General features: G+C 40.8%; 1 protein-coding gene across 3 annotated transcripts in view; it reads right to left on the bottom strand.

Annotated features, from left to right (window-relative positions):
- Positions 1-18,956, bottom strand: part of TANC1 (tetratricopeptide repeat, ankyrin repeat and coiled-coil containing 1) — a 259,324-nt gene extending 240,368 nt beyond the window's left edge. For all 3 annotated transcript variants that reach the window (XM_072612108.1, XM_072612110.1, XM_072612111.1), the window contains exon 1: positions 18,815-18,956. The gene's annotated coding sequence lies outside the window, so the exon portion shown is untranslated. The remainder of the gene's footprint in view (positions 1-18,814) is intronic.
- Positions 18,957-21,434: the final 2,478 nt, after the last annotated feature.

Genomic DNA, 21,434 nt, shown 5'->3' with positions numbered 1-21,434 from the left:
CTGTTTTTATATTTACCAAGGTAGCTATTACTTTTTCACAAATGATAAATGTCCTCTTCACAATGAATATAAGCTAAATCCCTTTATATCCAATTTGACTGGAAATCCAAATTGTTCATGTGGGAGGAAATCAGAGGGTTTCTTTAAAAACAGAGGGGAAGAAGGAGGCAAAGAATAAGGAATAAGCATTTATATAGCACCTACTGCATGCAAAGCAGTTTACATATATCTCATTTCATGTCCACAACAACCTGACAAGGTAGGTGCTACCTACCTATCCCCATTTTACAGCTGAAGCAGTTGAGGTAAACAGAGGTTAAATGACTTGAGCAGGCTCACCCAGTTAATATATGTCTGAGACCAGATTTGAACTCAGATTTTCCTAATTTCAGATCTACTGTTCTATCTTCTATCCACCACCACCAGTTGCCTCCTAGGAGAAACTGGACCGGTAATTTCATTGATATGGTTATCTCCCAGATAATGAAACTCTCAGCCAAAGCAGGCCAGCACTTTATCTATGACTAACATTATTTTTAAAACTTCCTAAGGGGCAGGTAGGTAGCACAGTAGATAGAGCACTGGCCCTGAAATCAGGTGCACTTAAGTTCATATCCAGCCTCAGATACTAGCTGTGTGGCCTTGGGCAAGTCACTTAACCCTATCTGCCTCAGTTTTCTCATCTTTAAAATGAGCTGGAGAAGAAACGGCAAACCCCTCCAGTATCTTTGCCAAGAAAATCTCAAGTGGGGTCACAAAAAATCAGATATGACTGAAACAATTCAACAACAATTCTGTGTGGTCCGTGGCACTCATTACTGTACTGACAGAGAAAAACAGGTGACATGTAAATAGTGGTATCCATAATAGAAATATCCTCATTTCTAAGCTCCATCCCACAAGCATGCTCAGAGTTTCCCTTCCTGGTTCCGGATGACTATCTGTGCTGGACATTGCCTGGAGCCTTTGGGGATGATAAACTTCCTGGCTGCCTCCAGTTATGATTGGAACTGGTGATCTGACTTGTCACTCTGACATGACACAGAAAAGCCTGAGTGGTTCCTTGGTCTTCCCCACCAGTGACAATAACACAGATCAGGAGAGAGAGTGGAGGGGAGCTGGCTATCAAGGAAAATTTCTGCCTTGGAGAAGATGGCTAGTGACAAGAAGACCAACCTGTTTTTACCAGAAGAATTCTTTGAATAGAGCTGAGGTGAAATGTAAAATTCCAAAATCAACCAACAAGCATTTATTAAGCACCTACTACGTGCTAGGCACCATGCTATGTATTGGATAAGTACAAAGAATGAACCAATTTCTAATGGCAAGGAACTTCAGTAATTCTACAAACTGCTTTATGTTCTGGTGAGGTCTAATCATCAGACTCCCAGTAGTAAGTCATATTATTAAATATAAATATATTTATAAATAAAATATAAATAAACTCTAAATATATAAATATTTAATATAAATATAAAATTATCATACATATGCATGTATATGTATATATATACATATACACATATATATACATGTCAAAAATTCTGCTAAAGATTTACGGAGGGGAGGGGAAAATGTAAAAGTGAATATATGTTGCTGTGGGTTTTATTTTTCCCATTGATTGGATTTTCTGCTGGGAGGAAGGAGGACTTTGTGTGGGGAAATGGTGCAAACTATATAAACAGTTCGCGTCCATACAATAAATAGTATGCGTCAGGGTCAGGACTTGAGCCCAAGTCTCTCTTACTCCAAAGCCAACCCTCTACTTAGTACACCACAATGCCATTCTGCTAAAATTAAATTGTTCAAAATCCAATTCAACAAGCATTCCTTCATCAGGCACCTACAAGGACGGTACGATGCTTTTATAGACTAATAAAGTGACTCACATTCCAACTTCATCCCCCTGCCTTAAATCTAAACAGAACTCTAAAACCAAAATGAATATACATTTATTATCCAAGTTTGTTCAGCACTGAAAACATATGGTTTGTATCCTTTTTATTTAAGACACGAGGACACGCATCCATTAAACCAAGCCAACAACTCAGAATACTGTTTTGGCTGTAGCTTCACTAGGGATAAATCAACTTGTATCTTCTTAATGTGCAAATAAAATTAATTCCCCATCACTTCATTTGAAAGATACAGCTATTGGTAACAGATCACTAAACTAACGCCTGTCCCAAATCATGTAAAGTATATACCAAAAAATGGGGGCAGGGGGGAGAAGGGAGAAAAGGTTTCACTTCCATACTGCTTTTGGGTTGTTCTTGCTTTTACAGAACTACTGCTTTGTACTAAAAACCTCTTGAAAAAGTCATTTTGAGGTTACCCCCCCACACACACCTCTAAACCCATGTTCTCAGTGAGTAGAGAAAATACCTTAAATTCACAAACTTCACCACTGCACTTTTATTTCTTTCAAGAGACTGCTCTTATTCTGAGTCTCCATCTTCTAGTTCTAAATACTATGAGCATGTCATCTTCTACAAATTACTTTATGGGATGCTCACTTTTAAAGTGGATACATGTGCAAATCTATAGGCTAGCCCTTTCCTGGCCCATAAATGCTCCCATTGATAAGTGCCTGAAGCAAAAGTATGAATAATCTCTCCCATAAATAAGTCCTCCCAATTAAATTATTAAATCAAATCCATCACCTTTAATTGACCTAGTAATGAAATATTATATTGGAGAAAATAATCAATTTAAACTTTATCAAAGTTGTTGAATACTTAAGAAACTATATGGCCTCTGGCCTCAAAACAAGCAATATATTGCAAAAGTTTCCAAAACCTTCTAAAGAAAACAAGACTCCCCACTGTCTACCTCCAAGCCATAAAAATTGTTGACTTCACAGTAACACACAAGCCAAAACATCAAACACTTTTTTTGAAGGCCTTCCTTGTGTTACTTAACCATTTCCAGATACTCTTCTAAAATCTAAATTTATCAACAAACCAATGAGTAAAATTAAAGGACGAAACAACTTTACCAAAGATTTTCTGTTCTCTAGCACTGTCATCTTATTGGAAACATAACACTATCCTCTGTCCAAAGAGGAGGGAGAAAAGGTCAAATGACTTAAGTCTTTTCAAGACTTCAATAAAAAACCTTTTTGGATAGGTTTCATGATAGGTCTGGCCTTGTGCTAAATTCTACTCTCCAGCTAAAAGTTTCCAGTGTGACACCTAGTTTACTCAAGGTAACTTACGCCATTACTATTTGATTTTGCACATTCACATAGGAAAACATCCTAATGCTGGATTTGCAAAATCAAATAGTAGCTCACTTATAAAAAAATCTAGCCATGTAGTGATTTTTAAAATGTTTTATTAATGCCTTTTGTTTTTATACAAGTATTATACCCTGCTTTCCCTATCCAAATTAAATCTTCCTACAGACCAAGGAAAAAACAGTTAAGCAAAAACTCTGTTAATATTAAAAATTCTTTATCCTAGTAGGTCCCACCTCTCTGTAGAAGTATGGTTCATTATCTCTTATATGAAGTCATTATTGGCTTTTCAATTGTTCAGAGTTCAACTTTTTTTTTAGAATGATCACTTCATTCACATTATAATCAGGGTTACTATTTTTATGGGGTATTTTTTTGGAATGGGAATAATTTTATTTATTTATTTTTTGGTGGAAAATATCACTAATCAGAGCTGCACGTCACTGTACTCATCAAGCACCCTGATTTTCAATGTTTTCCTTCTTGTAAGACCCTATGACATTTGTTTCCTCTTTAATGCCCTATACTTGTCAACCCTTAATTATGCACACCAATGAAGGAGAGGCATTGGCGAAAATAATTGAAATTAAGGAATAATCTACCCAGCTGGGCTGGACAGATAGCAGATACTTTGTCCTTCCTATACTGTAAGGGAATGATCATCTCTTTAGGGTTACAGCATAACTCAGCTCAATTCGGTCGAATCAATTCAACAAATATTTATATTAAGCGCCCAATATACAGAAGAGCTCCTCTAAGCACCTGGGAATCCAAAATCAAAAAAAGAAACAGTCCTGCCTGGAGGACTTTACCTTTTATGGCAGAGCTCAATAGTTTTTATTTATTAAGGTCAAGTTTCACCACAACCATAAACCTTTCCTTATGCCCTCCAGCTCACAAGGATTATGTTCTCATTTTAATTTATACTGTTGGTAAGGCAGGGAGGTACAGTAGAAAGAACAAAGGATCTGGAGCTAAAGGACCTGGATTCTAATTCTGGCTTGCATCATTACCTGAGACACCTCAGGCAGGTTATTTCATGTTCTGTAGGCCTTATTGTCCTCCTGTGTAAAAGGATAGGGCAGCTAGGTGGTACAGTGGATAGAGTGACAGTCCTAGAGAGGCAAGTTCAAATCTAGCCTCAATCACCTATTGTGTCTGACCCTGGGCAAGTCACTTAATCCTGTTTGCTTTACTTTCCTCATCTGTAAAAATAAGGCAAATCACTCCAGTATCTTTGCCAAGAAAACCGCAAGCGGGGTCATGAAGAGTCAGACATGCCTGAAAAACAAATGTAAAAAAATGGGATTAAACTGGAATATCTCTCGTTCCAGTTCTAAATAAATGATCCTATTATTGGCACTTACCACATCATATATTTGTGGCATTTGTTATCAGTCAATCAGTAAATATGTACTAAGAGCCAACTCTGCACCAGGCACTGCACTAAGCACTAAAGATATAAAAAGGGTAAAAGACATCCTCTGACTTCAAGAAGCTCATAATCTAATGGAGGAGATAGTAAGTAAACAAATATGTAAAATAAATAAATGAATTACAAATATGTACAAATACGCTGCATATAAGACAGGAAATAATCAATAGGGGGAAGGCTCTAGAATTAAGAAGACTGGGAAAGGCCTCCTGGAGAAGAGAAGATTTTGGGAGCCACTGGAGAGGGGAGGTAACATGGTTAGACTTTTGCTTTAGGAAAATCACTTTAGTGGCTGAATGGAGGCTGGACTGGAGTGGGGAGGGTCTTGAGGCAGGTAGACCTACCAGAAGCTATTATAATAGCAATACCTCCAACTTCCAGGAGTGAGAAGATGAGGGCCTGCATCAGAGTAGCGTCAGTGTCAGAGGACAGAAGGGATGGTATTTGAGAGGTGTTGCCTCTATAGACCTTGGCAACAGACTGGATCGTGAGGTGAGAAAATGAGGACTCCAGGACGACTCCTAGGTTGGGAGCCTGAGAAACCAAGAGAATGGTGATACCCTCAAAGGTAGAAAGTTGGGGAAGGAGGGGAATGAGTTCTATTTTGGACATGCTCAATTTAAGAAGTCTACTAGACATTCCGTTCAAGGCAATTGGAGATGTGAGATTGGAGGTTAGGACAGGATAGGGGGATTTTAAAATAGTCAGCATTAAATCCATGGGAGCTGATGACATCACCAAGTAACGTAGTATAGAAGGAAAAAACAAGAGGGTTCAGGACAGAATCACGTGAGAAACATTTAGCTGACACCTATGTTCTCTTGTCTACCCAACTAGACATAAGCTCTTTAAGAGAAAAGACCATGTCTCATTCTCATACCTAGAGTTCAGATATGGTCTCAGATACTTAACAGCTGTGTGACCCTGAGCAAGTCATTAAATCCTGCTTTAGTTTCCTCAAAATGTAAAATGTGAACAGTAACAGCACTTACCTTGAGGGGTTGTTGTGAGGAATAAGTGAAATAATATTTATAAAAGTACTTAGCACAATGCCTGGCACATATTAAGAATTATATACATAGTTAATCATTTCCCTTCCTGTTTTTGTACACACATCCCCAAATACTGTCTAGCCCAACATTAAGCAGTAAGAAGGTACTCAATTACTGTTGAAGGAATGAGTTTCCAATTTTATGAACTCTGTCTTGGAATTGAGGAGGTTTTAGGGGGAGAAAAATATCTTTTAGCAAATATTTTTCAGCAACACAGTGTATTGTAAATAAATATTGTGAAAAATAACACTAAAATATTATATATAATAAATATATAATATTACATATTATATATTTACATTTAATTTATATTATCTACAATTACACATGATATATAATAAATACTGTAAAAATATGGGCCACATTTAGAAATTCTGGTTAATAATACACAAATCTTAAATGTTCGATGACTACTAACAAAAGATTCTATTTTAGAAAACCAGTTTTATTTTCTGAAGGGTTGATGATGACCTCACACAAGAGAAAATAGCATATGCCCTTAGCAAGTCAACTTGTTTGTTATCCTTTTCAGGTTCAAACCACAAAATTTCAGTATTAGGAGTTCATAAACCATGTAGTCCAAACCCATAATGAAAACAATCCCTTTTATATACATTATATCTGACTAATGGCCATTCCCACAGCCTCTTCATGAAGACAAGGAATGAATGAATGAATGAATGAATGAATGAATGAATGAATGAATGAATGCAGGCTGTTCTATTTTTGAATAGCTCTAACTACTAGGAATTTTTTTTCCTTGATCCTAAATCTGTTCACTGCTGTTACTTCTCCCTTCTGGAACCAAGCAGCACAAACTCAATACCCCTTTCCTACCAACAGAATACAGCTACCATGACTCTCCCTCCCTTCCCTTGCCTTCTACAGGTATGACCTTCTACAAATTATTTAGCCTCCAGTTTCTTCATCTGTAAAATGAAGGCACTGAACTAAATGAGCTTAAATTTTTTTGTTGTTGTCATGGACCAGTCTGGTAGTCTGGTGATACCTACAGACTTCTCAAAATAATGTTAATAAAAGCATAAAATAAAATACAAAGGATTACAAAGGAAACCAGTTCTATTGAAATTACAGTTAATTGTGTGATGACCAACTCTGATAGACTTGGCTCTTCTCAGCAATGCAATGATCTAAGACAATTCCCAAAAACTCATAATGAAAAATGCTGTCCACATCCAGAGAAAGAACCATGGAGTCCGAGTGCAGATCAAAGCATACCGATTTGTTTTTTTTCTTTTTCCTTTCTCATGGCTTTTCCCTTTTGTTCTGATTCTTCTTTTACAACATGACTAATGTGGAAATTGGGGCAGCTAAGTGGTGCAGTGGATAGAGAGCACCAGTGCAGGAGTCAGGAGGACCTGAATTCAAATCTCACCTCAGACACTTGACACTCACTAGCTGTGTGACCTTGGGCAAGTCACTTAACCCCAACTGCCTCATCCTGGGTCATCTCCAGTCATCATGATGGATATCTGGTCACTGGATTCAGATGGCTCTGGTTGGTGACCTGCACAGCCCTATCTCACTCAAAACAAAGTCAAGTGCAAGTCACATCATTATTTCTCTGATGGCATGGTCTTCTTCGCCAACAAAAGACGAACACATGCTAAGTACAATGTGGAAACTAATATGATTGTGAATGTATAGCCCATATCAGATTGCATGCTGTCTGGGGAATGGGAAGGGGAAGAAGGGGGGAAAATCTGCAATTCAAAAATCTTATAAAAGAGAATGTTGAAAACTAAAAAGAAATTACAATTAAGAAAAGCCCAAGAACTAGGCGTTCTCTAAAGTCTCTTCCAGCTCTAACTCTATCATCTACCTATCACCATTCGAGTTTTCTCTTCTCTTCTATACATCTCTTGTTCCTTCTGCTAATTTTCCCAAGATCACATCAGTTTTCTTGGCTTTTATATCACAATGTTCCATTCATAACGAACTGGCAGCCCACAAAAAAAATGGCATCTTTTTACAAATGAACTTCCATCTAGCCATCTGTTCTTGGACATGCAAAGAATACTTCTTGGATCCAGTTGTAAAACTTTACATTTTTTCCTATTAAACTTCATCTTAATAGAACTGGTCCAATGTTCTAACCTCTCAAGATTGTTTGAAATCATGACTCAAATGGTATAATAGCAGATCCTCCTGGCTTTGTGTCACCCATAAATCGGCTATACTTGTCATACATACCTTTATCCAAATTATTGATAAAATTGTCAAAACAGCCTTGAAACACTCCTCAGTTGACACTGGACCAAGAAGACCAAGACAACTCTTTGGATCTAGCCATTGACTACTCTTAACTCCTTCTCTTCCTTCTATACCAAATTCAGAAATCAAAGATGTAAATCCATGCCATGTGGTTAAAGGACAGACACTAATGTTAAATGTTTTAGTACTAGTCAAACTCTGGAGAGCGGCAAGAAAAGCCACCAGGGTGAGATTCTATTATGACAGTCTGCAGATTTAAGAAACCTGTTGGTGTTTCCAAATTTAAGAAAAACAATCATGTTAAAGTAGCCTAACCTTTGATTCCCACCTTTGAGCAAGTAGTACAGCAGTAACTTTGAAAATGGGTCTCTCCTCCAAGAAAAGTAACCACCTAAGTAATTTTAATTTTATTTGTTATGTTAATAATAAGAATTGAAGTTATATAGTAATTTAAGGTTTACAAATCATTTTAGATTCATATTTTAAGACTTACATATGAAGTAGAGTAGAAAGCCAGCCTCACAGTCAGAATGACCTGGTTTCAAGTCTAGTCTTTGACATGTATGGGCTTTGATACCTGGACAAATCACTTAAAGTCTCTATATCCCAGAGTTAACTAAGATAGCTTTTTGGTTTCAGGACTGCTTTACGCTCTAAAAAAATTATTGAGAGCCCACCCACAAAGAGCTTTTGTTTGAGTTACATCAATCAATATATGTTGGTTGTTGTTCATTTGTTTCAGTCACATCCAACTCTTTGTGACCCCATTTGGGGTTTTCTTGGCAAAGACACTTGAGTGGTTTGCCATTTCCTTCTCCAGTTCATTTTACAGATGAGAAAACAGACAAACAGGAGTCCAGGTTCACACAACTAGTAAGTGTCTGAGGCTGGTTTTGAACTCAAGGATATGAAACTTCTGCCTCCAAGCCTGGCAATCTATCTACTGTGCCACTTAGCTGCCCCAATCAATATATACCATATTAGAAATAAAAACATCTTGGTATTATTATGAAAATAGTTTTGACCTTGATGACCCCCTGAAAAGGTCTCAGGGACCCCCAGGAGTCCTCAGACCACACTATGAGAACTACTGCTCTAAGATGATAAAATGAATAATAGTTGCTGGCCTTTTGCTTTAGGCAGAGCTCCCTACTATGATGAAATCAGAGGTCTGGACCAAAAAAACAAAAACAAAAAATCCCAGGAGATAAACGCTACAACTATAATTACTACTATCCCCATTTTACAGATAAGAAAATCAAGGCTCACATCATTTGAATGACATGCCCATAGTTAAGAGTCAGAGGCAGAATTTTAAATGCAGTTTTTACCTTATTTCAAGTTCAATGTTCTTTCTACTACAAGAGGACAAGACTGGTTATGATGTTTCTTTATACTTAAGTGTGAGGCTATACCATGAGATGTGACAGGGAAGCTGACCAGGTATCCAACTCCAGGTATCCAACCTGCTCCAAGGTATCCAACTATAGTATGAAACCCTTCACAACTAAAGGGGAAAAAGGTCCCAGTCTTTTACCTGCTGTGTGCCACAATACTATTCTTCCATAAACACTATATACATCCACTTCTCTTTCTATAGGTCATTGGAGTGCCAGCATCAATGCCCTCTGTCTGTCTCAAACATTAACTCCCAAGGGACAGGCAACCATGCCCTTGGCTCATCTCCACAGAGCTTTTCTTCAAGTGCACATAGTACAGTCAGGGGGTGCTCAATAAACATTAATAATTGATGGTGCTAATCCAAACTACAAAGCACTCCAGGCTAGCTGTCACCTTGCATTCTGGGAACAAATGCAGAACCAGATGCTCCCTGCAGTGATGAATCTAAATAGCGGAGTCATGGGTGTACAGCAACCTACTTCAGGGTTTGAGCTGTAAGAGCTTCTCTCTGTCCAGGAATGGAGTGCGTGACTCCCTCCATGCAAAAGCTAGTTAGGATGGGTCAATGTACTTTGTCAGAATATATGAATTTACTAAAAAAAAAAAAAAAAGGCTTCAGGGGTGGGGAAGGGGAGAAAGGAGGGATGAGGGTTAGTGTTAGATATAGAGGGGTAGGTGGGGCAGGGAAGGAGAAAAGAACCTTCAGTGAAACATTTCTCAAAAATCACAAAAGAAAGCAGAGGGAAGTTGAGAAAGGGAAAAAGATGAGTAGTTCTGCTACTACAACATTAAATATACATTTTAAAAAATGACTTAAAAGTTCCTAGTTTCATTTCCAATCCTCTTTTTTGTTCTTTGTATATTGAAATGTTCATGTCTGATGCTTTTGTTAAGTTCATAACTTTAAAAAAAAGGAACAACTTAAAGAGACTGTAGATGAAGAAGACCCCTGATGAGTAAAGGGCAGAAATATTCCCCCAACTGAAGAGGCTAGCCCAAGGGTAGAGAATCCAAACTGAATTCTGTCAAACGGCTGTACCTGAGGACTCAGAGGCCACACACATGGCCTTAAGGTTACAGGTTCCCTACCCCTGGGCTAGTCTGAAATTTCTCCTATTTGATCTTATATCTACCAGTATCCAACCAAACAAAACCCTCCACATATCATTTTCATCACTTTTTAGGTAACTTACTTTTTCGGAGGAGGGTGAAACACAAAAAATGTTCATCCAAGTTACTAAAAGTAAAGCACTCCTAGGAGAGCTGCTGCCTACACACAACAGTACTTAATTGCTTTAACCTAATCTGATGCTATTATCCAAGTGACTTCTTCCTAGCTGACCACCTGCAAATCAGTAGACTCTAATAGCAAGATCAGTGAAAGGATTTTTTTTTAAATTACTTCTGTACTTCCTAGTAATAAGCCTTCAGCTAATTTAACTGAAACAGCCAGGCTCTACTCTAGGCTAATGTAAATTTACAATTCATGTTAATCACCTTAATAAGAAAACAGAAGGATCAAATTTCAATCCAAAGGACTTCACATAGACAAAGTCATTTTACCCACAAATAGATTTCATGACCATCTAGGTAAAGATAAGAATAGGTGGTTGTCAAAAGAGGCTATTTAAACTATACCAGTCACATGAAAAAAATGCTCCAAATCACTAAGAATTTAATGAAAATTAAAGTGACTGTGAGGTTCCAACCTCATATCCATCAGATTGATAAAAATATCAAAAAATGAAAATGACCATTGAAGGGGCTATGAGAAAACAGGCACATTCTGATGCACCATTGGTGGACCTGTGAATTGGCTTGGCCATTCTTTAAAGCAATTTAAAACTCTGCTCAGTCACTACATACCTTGCAACTCAGCTATACTTTTCAAGAGATCAAAGAAAGAGGAAAAGGATCCATATGTACAAAAATATTTCTACAGGATCTTTATGTAGAGGCAAAGAACTGCAAGCTAAGAGTGTATATCAATTGGGGAAAGGCTAAACAAATTATGATATATGAATATAATGAAATACCATTGTGCTCTGAGAAAAGACAAAAGGGAAGAAGACAGGAAAACCTGTGAAGATTTCTATGATCCGATGCAAAGTGAAGGGAGCAGAACAGGGAGGACAATGCATACAGTAAGGAATATGATAATAACATCGTAAACACAACCAACTTGGAAAGCCTTAAGAAATCCAATCAATGCACTGAGCAAACAGGATTCCAGAGGACTAATGCCACTCACCTCCTAACAGAACAGAGATGGGTTCACATTGTCAGCAGCGGTAATGCGGAAATGCATTTGTTTTGCTTGATTGTGCATATCTGTAATAAGGATTTCATTTTTATGTTGTTTTTTTTTAATTGGGAGAGTGAAAGGAAGAGAAAATGAAATGCTTGTTAACTGAAAAAGAAAAAAATAAATTAGGGAGCATAAGACAAACCTATTAGTACAATTAACCACTGATAATTCCCGAGCCCTGGTAAAAGACGAAGAAAGACTAATATAGCATAACGTAAAGACTAAGGCTACTAGAATATTGGATTCTTCTCCTAATTCTAAAGACATCTAGCTTTCTAAGCTTGAGAAGTCATTTCATTTTTCTGGGTTTCCTTTTCTTTAGCTGTAACATGACAGGGTCAGGCACAATGGATTTAGAATTAGAGACAAAATAGTGCCTTGGAATGAGGTCCTGACATGGTCTGAGAACCCAAGTTCAAATTTCTGCTTCATTACTTGCTACCTATGCTTCCTTGGGCAATCTCATTTTATGTATTTGCAGAATGAGGTCTTTGGACTAAACTTCTCTGAGGTCCCTTCCAGCTCTATGGTTCTGGGTTAAGAATATAATCTCCAACACCACTACTCACAACTCTTTAACTGATGGGGGGAGGCAGAGGGGAAGGGCGCAAGACATGGTCAATCAGCCTGGGAATTGTGGCTGGGGTTAACTTTACCCATAGCTACAAGCTAGGAACATTTCACCTTAAGAAATCTCCCTCATCCCCCATGCCATGAGATTTTTTAAGGTGAAATGTTCTCAGCCGTAGCTATGGGTAAAGTTAACCCCAGCCACAATTCCCAGGCTGATTTGATACGTGTGTTCATCCTTCACTGCTGAAAAAGACCATGCCATCAGAGAAATGACATGACTTGCACTTGACTTTGTTTTGAGTAAGGGAGGGCTGTGCAGGTCACCAGCCTCACTTCTCCTCCAGAGCCATCTGAATCCAGTGTCCAGATATTCATCAGGATGACTGGAGACAACCCAGGATGAGGCAATTGGGGTTAAGTGATTTGCCCAAGGTCACACAGTTAGTGAGTGTCAAGTGTCTGAGGTGAGATTTGAACTCAGGTCCTCCTGACTCCTGCACTGGTGCTCTATCTACTGCGCCACCTAGCTGCCCCTCCCAAGGCTGATTTAGGGAAGTGGGGAAGGTATCATGTACCATGGAAAGGGTAATGGCTCTAAACTCAGAAGACCTTAGTTCAAATGTTAGCCCTGCAACTTACTACCTATGTAACTCTGGGCAAGTCATTTTAACTCAATACACATTTATTCAGTGCCTTCTATGGGCCAAGCACTGTGCTAAGTAAGCACTGACCTACTTGGTTTCAATTTCCTTATCTATACAAAAAAGAATATGGCATAGATGGTAACGAGAGTCTTTTCCAGCTCTACATTAAGGAGATAATGCCTATCTTTTTGTGGTGGCAAAGAACTGGAAACTAAAAGGGTGCTCCCCAACTGGGCTAGGGAGGAACAGATTATAGCTCCCAAATGTAATGGAATATTACTGTGCCAGGAGAAGTGATGAAAGAAACTGGGTTTCTTTTTTTTCCGAGACAACTGGGAATATCTGTATGAACTGCTTGAGTGAAATAAACAGAACCAGGAGAGTAAATTATACAACAGCATCATTTAAAAAAAAAACAACAAAAACTCTGATGAAGGACATCATCCATCTCTTCCAAGTGAAAGGGAATAAGCATCTTTAGATAAATGTGCTAGGCACTGGCACTACAGTAAGCATTTTCCAAATATTATTTCACATGATCATTGCAACCTTGGAAGGTAGGTGCTTTTAGGTTAATATCCCTATTTTGCAATTGAGGAAACTGAGGAAAATAGAAATTAAATGACTTTCCCAGAATCACACAGCTCCTAAATGTCTGGGATTAAATATGAACTCAGGTCATCTTCCTGACTGCAGACCTAGAACTCTATCCACTGAGCCACGTAGCTGACCCAAAATCTCCTCAAAGAGAAATAACACACTAAATATGAAAAATGAGACACACATTTTTGAACACAGTCAATGCGGAATTTTGTTTTCTTTGACTATACATATCTGTCACAAGATTTTTTTCCCCAGTGGGGGAAGAAGGTGAGATAGAAAAAAAATGCTTTATTAATGGCAAGAATAATATTTAACTTTAACAAAAAAGAACATAAAGCCTAAGTCTTTAATTGATGAAGGATGCAAGGAACAGCTAATATGAAAAGACCATTGAAATAGATGGCCTCTGAGCTCCTTCTAGCTTTAAGTCTAGATCCTAAGATCTGATGATGTCAATGATTTACCCAAGGTTACACAGTTATTAAATGCCACAACCAATGACTTTAAATTCATGGCCTTTTCTGATGAAACAGGCTAAATCTTGAAGGTTTACAAAGCACTTTCTCCAATGACCCTGTTAAGCAATGCAAGTGCTATTATCCCCATTTTACAGATGAAATGGAAGGTGTAAGGAGGTTAAGTGACTTGTCCAGAGGTCATAAACCTATTAGAGTATTCATTAGAGCCAAGGCTCAATCTCAGTTTTCTTTCACTCACAGCAAGCTTCATAAAGTCCTCAACCATTTTTTTTTTTACAAACATTCTATACTATTTATTCAATACTACCCCCAACATAAAAAACAAGAGGGCCTTCAGGTTTAATAGGGCTTTCCTCATTTTCTTCTAGTCAAGAGATATTTTTTCAGCAGCCAGAGTAAGTATGTAACACTATCTTCACTTTAAAACAAGATTTCATCTGAAAATTTAAAATTTATAAATAAGAAAAGCTCTTAGAAGTGGAGGAGATGGACAGTGTTCAGACCTAAGAAGGCCTAAAGCTTAGCACATAATTTCATTTTAGGGTCTCTTAAAAAATCCATAAGCACTTCAAGATGAGTGTCAAACTGCACTTAAGGCCCCTTAAAGTTCATAAATAGACTAGAAGACTGCAGCAAAATCATCTGGGGATGGCATGCTAGGGAAAAATGGGTCACCAGGAACTTGTCACTTCTCTATCATTAGTCCAATGGCATAAAAGAAAGATTTAACAAGGCCAGGGCTCCAGAAGCAGACTTATCCAGACATCAGTAGTAAGCAGCACACAGGAAAGATAGTACAGAAATAGGATATTCAACCAGGCTTTGCAATTAGGCTCGAAGATACCAAAATGAAAGGCAAAAGAAAGAGGTGTGGGATTGGAGAAGTCATTATCTTAGGAATGTTGCCTAGATTACAACAATAGGAAGGAAGGAACGAAGGAAGGAAGGGAGGGAATAGGGGAAAGGGAAGGGAGGAAGGAAGGTAGCAAGGAAGAGAGGAAAAAAGGGAAAATGAAAGGGAGAAGAAAGAAAGGAGAGAAGGTTGTCAAATATAGAATTATTAGTTCTAGACAGATGACTATCTGGGATATGTGCTCAGAAAGGTGATTTTTAAAAACTTTTGAGAAAGGTTTTCTTAAAATTTGCCCTGGTTTTTAATTCCTGATGAAGCACACCTGCCAATTCCTGTTCTCTTAAGAGAACCAGTCCATATGTAAATAAAAACATGCTATGGGAAACTGTCACAGATTAGCCTTAGTCTGCCTGACTCTCCGGCTCTGGCCCACTCTCACTGCAGCAATATACAGTTCAGATCAAAGATCTGTAAAGTACCTTCTAGCTCTAGTAGTCAGCCATCTAGCCACATTCTACAGATAAGGAAACTGAGGCACAGAAAAGTTACAGAGATTAAGGTGCCTAAAGTCAATAAGACTTGCCACTGATAATTAGTGGCAAAACCTGGATCAGAATCCAGGTGCTCTAACTCCAAATCTGTTCCATTATAATTATAGCTCATTTTATATAGCCCTTGACCATTTACAAAGTCCTTTTTCACAAAACTATACCATGAGATGAGTTATTACCTGTATTTTACAGATATGGAAACTGAGGCTCAGAGTAAATGATTTGCTCAAGCTTATACAGCTTCTTTGGAGGATGGATCACTTCATTCTTTGTAATCACAGAGGCCAAGCTCAGTTCCTGGCAAACAGTAGGTACTTAATAAATGTTTGTTTTTGGTAGAAGCTGCTAGGAGGTGATACTAAGTATAGAAAATCCAGTTTTCACTTTTCTTCTAATAGAATTTTGGAACTAGAAAGGGACATTAGGCTGTAAGAGACCTCAGAGATCACATAGCCTCAATCCCCTCTTTTGACAGATGAAGAAACTGAGATACAGAACATTAAGTGACTTCCCTAAGATTTGAATCCATATCATGACTCCAAAACCAATGTTATTTCCTGAACATCACTGTCTAAGCCAAGGCCTTTCATTTACTGCACAGGGCCAGAGAGAGGTGAATTGACTTTCCTTCAAGGTCACACAACTGGTTCTGGTCATATGTGCCTTTTGGTACCTTTTTTAATTAGAAAAAGGACAGGGAAGGAGCTGCTTTTTACTAGTTTTACAGGTAGGAAAAAAAAAAGCTGGAAACCAAACCAGCATAATTCACCGAAACAAACAAACAAAAAGCCTTGGGCTAGATTTTGCTTTCACAAATTTACCCCTTTAACTTCTCAATTAAACTGAACTTTGGGCAGGTTTAAAAAAAAAGCTACTCTCTAAGACCTTCAAAGTCCATTTGTAACCCAGACAAAACCTTAACAATTGAATTAGAAATGTATAATGGAAACATTGACATAATGTTAACCTCCAGCTATGCTAGCAGGCATAATTATACTATGGATTACAGTTCTCTCTTTACAGGGATGCTGGTTTTAGTGCTTCCCTGGGGGATGAAGTATTAATCAGGAACACTTTATTCAGAAGATGACGTGGCACAAAAATGAACAATTTAATCAAGATTACTTCACTGTCCTTAAAATTATGCCCTCCGATCACCACTATCACAAAGCTGTAATGGCACCAAATAAATGAGTGTGGTTAGACCAACAAAACGTTCCTTCCCTACAGGCTTTTATGGGAAGCTGAGCAAGGCTGGCTATGAAAAAAGCTATGTTTGTGCTGTACAACGGACAGAAATAATAATTTGTCCATTCTAGGGTTTAACCAAACCAGAGAAAGCAGGAAATCTACCACTTCCAACTACTAGCAAAATTAAGTTTGTTGCACCACATCTGCAAGGCCAGGTCACTTAAAGAGAACCTTAAATTTATTTCTGGACTTTCCTGACTTCACTACAAGTCAATGACACTATTTCCCATCCTTTATTGTCAAATCACAGTAGTCAGGAAGTTCTGGAATAGGATCACTTGGCAGGTGAGTAACTGGACCAACACTGGGCGGAAACACTGAAGGATGTCAGATACCATATTTACTTCCTTTACTTGAGAATACTTTTAATTTTAAAACCACCAGGATATACTTACAAAAGCACTCTGGCTGACACCCACCAAGCATTATGGCTCACACAGAAACTTTGCACAGAAATCAACACACTCGATGTAATCTCTTTGCAAGGCTCATGAGTAAAACATTCAAAATACTATAATGAACACCTCTCAGCCACTCATAAATTCTTTCGTTCCCAGCAATCAAAAAAGGCAGCTGTTAAAGGCCAAAAAATCTCCTGCCTTTTCCAGTAGCTGGGCTGACACTACTCTGCCAGATGGGGAAGCCTTTACTTACTCCTGAATCTGTAACTAGTCTTAGGCACCCCTCCCCCTTGCGTTACAGTGCCACCCTGGCAAACATAAGGATGATAGAGGAAAAGCAAAGACAAGACACAAACATCCCTTTTTCCTAGGGCACCCTTCTTCCCCACTAGCCCACCGAAAGAGAAAACCAATACACAAGCCTTATTTAGTGACAAGAGCCAGTTCCTAAATCCTTTCTTCAAAGGTTTTGAATTAGGCACCTCCTTCCAGCAGGGGCGTCTGGGGGATATCCTGAGCAAAACTCATTCAACTGCTGTGTCCTCCAGTTTGCAAGTAAAGGGGATGGGGCGTTCTATGTCAGTCAAGTTCAGGATTAAAGCGGACTAACTAACTGCCCAAGGACCTATTTTCTGCTCTCAAAGTTAAATTTGGAGTTTGCAGATAATCTCCAAAGCCATCATTCCAGGTACAGCCATTCATGCTCCTAAGTATAAACAAAGGTGAGAGTGGATGACTACGGTTAGGTTCACGGCGGGTTCTCGCCACCCCCAGTGGCTCCTCTACTTGGCTATCAATCACCACATTTCCGGGCAGAAGCCTAGCACCATAAAACAAGCAAACTTTTAAAGACAGTTAAAGAGACTTTTCTTGATCTACAGAGAGCACCCAACGCTTGGGGTTTCCTTTCCAGACTGGAATTGTGGAGTGCCCCACCCCTGGGAAACTGTGCCCCTGCCTAGACCCCGAGGTCAATACCCTTCATCTCCCCAAGAGATGATTTACACTGACTTTAAATTAAGAGAGTGAAGGAGTAGACGCACTCTTGACACAATTCTTTTCCTTTATCCAAGACAAACCATCCTTATGCTACACAGTACAAAAGAAAAAAGGGAGGGGGGAAGAGAGGAGTTGAGAGATGTTATATTGTTTCTTTAAAAGTTGGAGACTTTCTACGGGGAATGTCGCTTACATCACCATCCATCTCCCTCCAACACTTGCCCCTCCAGCTTGGAGACCCCGGTCACTCTCATTGCCAACGCCCCTGCGCGCCGTCCTTCCCCCAATCTAGCGGTGCCAGGTACCCCTTACCTCCCACCACTTTCCCCCGCCCCAGGTACCAGGCGCAGCCCAGGCCCTGGCCAAGCTTGGGGGCAACAGAACTGGGAGGAGGAAAAAGGACCCAGAGCACGGGACGGGGAAGTGCCTGAGGAGGGACCCCAAACTTCCACAGCGCCAGGGCCATTCCCACCAGCCCAGCAGCTGGCCTAGCGCGGCCGGGCCGGGCCGGGGCGGGGCAGGGCAGGAAGAGCAAGGAAAAGGGCGGACTTGCTGCTCAGACCCGAGGCCCCGCGGAGCACCCAACATGTCCGAGCGTATTCCCTGGCGGCTGGAAACGGGGGTGCATAGGGAAAGGGGGGGTGCGGCGAGAGAAACTTTCCCACGCCCATCCTTCCTTTCACCCTGCACGCAGCGCGTGCTGCCACCCGCACCCCGGGAATTTAACAAACATCCTCCCGAGAAGTCAGCCCCGTCTTGTTCCCCATGCGCCCGGGACTGCGCCAAGTTACCTGCCGCCGGGAAAGTTTCCAGCTCCTTCGGGGCGCTCGCTCCCCCAGGCGCACGGCTCAGCGGTCCCGGCGTGCGCGCCCAGCCCCGCAGCGCCCAGCGCAGCGCAGCCCAGCCCAGCCCCGCAGCGCCCCGGCCGCCCCCCGCCGCCTCTGCCCCGCTGCCGCTGGGGCTGCTGCCACTGCTCCTCCTCCTCCTCCTCCAGCCGCTCCCGGGGCTGCTACTGCCAGGCGGCTGCTCCGAGCCGGGTCTCCCCGCCTAGCAAGGCCAACACCGGGGCCTCATTGGCAGCGCTAATCCCCGCCCTTGCGCGTTTTCCCGAAGGCACCTTCCTCCATCCCCTCCTCCCGCCCCGCTCCCCCGGCCTCCTTCTCCCCTCCTCCTCCTCTCCCCCCCCCCCCCCCCCCCCCCTCGCTCGGAGTCTATTTGCAGAAGGGACCGGCTGGGGCGCTGCGGGAGCAGCGCTAAATGGACGCTGCGCGCGGTGCCCTTCCTACCCCGCCGCGGACTCCGAGTCCGGGCTTCAGCGAAGGAGACTGTCCCTAAAGGTCCGAGCTTTCCCTACGAAGGGGAGTGAGGATGCACTAGGCGAGGGGTGATCTGGCCTTCTTTCCTCCTCCTTCAGATCAATAAAGGGATCCGGCTGTCTCCTCTCCCCCACCACCCATCACCCCCAGCCCGGGTCTGGCTGCCCTTTGGAAATCACCGAGGAAAACATGTGGGAGCAATTAGACGAGCAGAAGTTTGGAGTTGTTGTTGGGGGCGGGGGGGGGGGGGGGGTGTGGAGGTGTTAATTATTTATTTATATATTTTTGGCACTCGCCTGCTTGTTTCCTCCGCTTAGTTCTTAGTTCTCCCTTTCCCTTTGGAAGGGCTGTGGCTGGGGGTGGCTTCGCTGAGGCGGTGCGAGGGTCCGGTGGGCAAGATCCCCTCCCTGCTGTTCAGCCTCGACAAACAAAGCGGAGCGCGCAGATAACGAGGTGGCCGCCAGCTCAGACCCGGGCTGCCCCGCTGCTTTGCGTGGCTCCTGCAGTTCGGGCTCCCCCTCCCCCTCCCCCCCCCCCCCCCCCGCCAAGTGTTTCTATGTCAAATGCAATCGTTGTCTATTAACACTGTAGGAATTTGAAGTTTTTAAAACATTATCATTTTGGATTGTAACTGCAAATCAAAAAACTGGCGACCCAAAATATGTTCACCTGTAAAGAAGAAGTGGGACAGGATTTAGAGATAGCTGCCCTGAGTTCGAATGCCAGCTCTACACGTAGTTGTCTTCGACAATCCACTTAACTTCTCACCTGTGGAACAAGGAGTTTGCATTGGATGACCTCTGTGTTCCCCCATTCCTTTTCTAAATCCATTTCCCCTAGACTTCAGTGAATAAGGAGCAGACTCCTTAGTCCGGAAGACCTGGGTTTAACTCCTGCCCCTAATCTATACGGGCTTGGTGACCCTGATCAAATCTCTTCACTTCTCACTCTGTGATTAAACATTGCAAGAAAGATGCTGATCTGCATTGGTAGATGGACTTTCCACGCTGGGAGTTCCCCACACTAATAAAATAACAGGTCTGGGCCTCCAAAAAAAAAGGGGGTGGGGCGGAGAGATTCCTGCAAAGCCTGAGTGAAAACTATGCCTATTTATCTCGAGCTTGTGAAAGCACTGGATACCTTAGATCCAACACTCCGTTTTTAAGACAGTAACACCTACCCCGTGCTCTCATTCTAGGACGAGGTGTAGTCTACCTTGTCCAAATGCTTCATATGGCCCTGACCTACGCACCCTTAATCAATTGTGCCTGTCGTATTTTCAGAAGGAATTTTGCATGGTTTGCTTCATCAGTGGGATTGGGGAACATATGTACAGAAGTTGCTATAAACTGGTTTACAGGCAACCCATAACCTAGTCTGTGAGACATTCTCTTTTCAGGACAACCGTATTTTAAACGAGTTCCCCATAAAATTTGGCTCCTCACACAGTACTTCTCAGAATGAAGATAAAGCAATAAGCATCTCCATGTTTCTAGACTCCAGTAAAAAGATGCACTAAGTGACAGGGAACTCTGTCAGTATAACAGGACTACTGAAATTTGTTGAATTTTCCCTTGTAGTTTCAAACTTAGTTATTCTGAACCTAATGTTTGAGCTATAAACTCATCCAAACAAAAAAGAAATGCTGCTAAAGGCACCCTTTGTCCTACTTCAGAAGTCACATTACAGATACCCACAGTGTAATTCATTCTAATTTACACTAAGAAGGAAGGAGATCTTGTGAATGTTATTTTAAGATATTTTAAATGCACGAAAGTTATCAAATTACCATTAACAGGAGTGAGTAGACAGAGCACCAAAGGGAAAGCAGGAGGATGCAAAACAAAAGAGACCCTCCTACCTGATTCTAATAAATGTGTAATATTAAGAGGTAAAAGAAGCAGTACTAGTAAGAAAGTCAAGGCAACAGACTGGCTGGCTCATCTCCCACTACAAATTAACGTATAGCAGGTCAAATTTATTCTTTGCATTACTTTTTTTTACTTCCTATTTTCTCCAAATTCTGTCTTCCAATATATGCAATAAAAATTATGTTTAATCATGCTTTGGAGGGGCAGATAGGTGGCCCAGTGGA

Source organism: Notamacropus eugenii, chromosome 5, assembly GCF_028372415.1.
Source record: "Notamacropus eugenii isolate mMacEug1 chromosome 5, mMacEug1.pri_v2, whole genome shotgun sequence".
NCBI classification, from domain to species: Eukaryota; Metazoa; Chordata; class Mammalia; order Diprotodontia; family Macropodidae; genus Notamacropus; species Notamacropus eugenii.
This window is presented reverse-complemented; position numbering and strand designations above follow the sequence as displayed.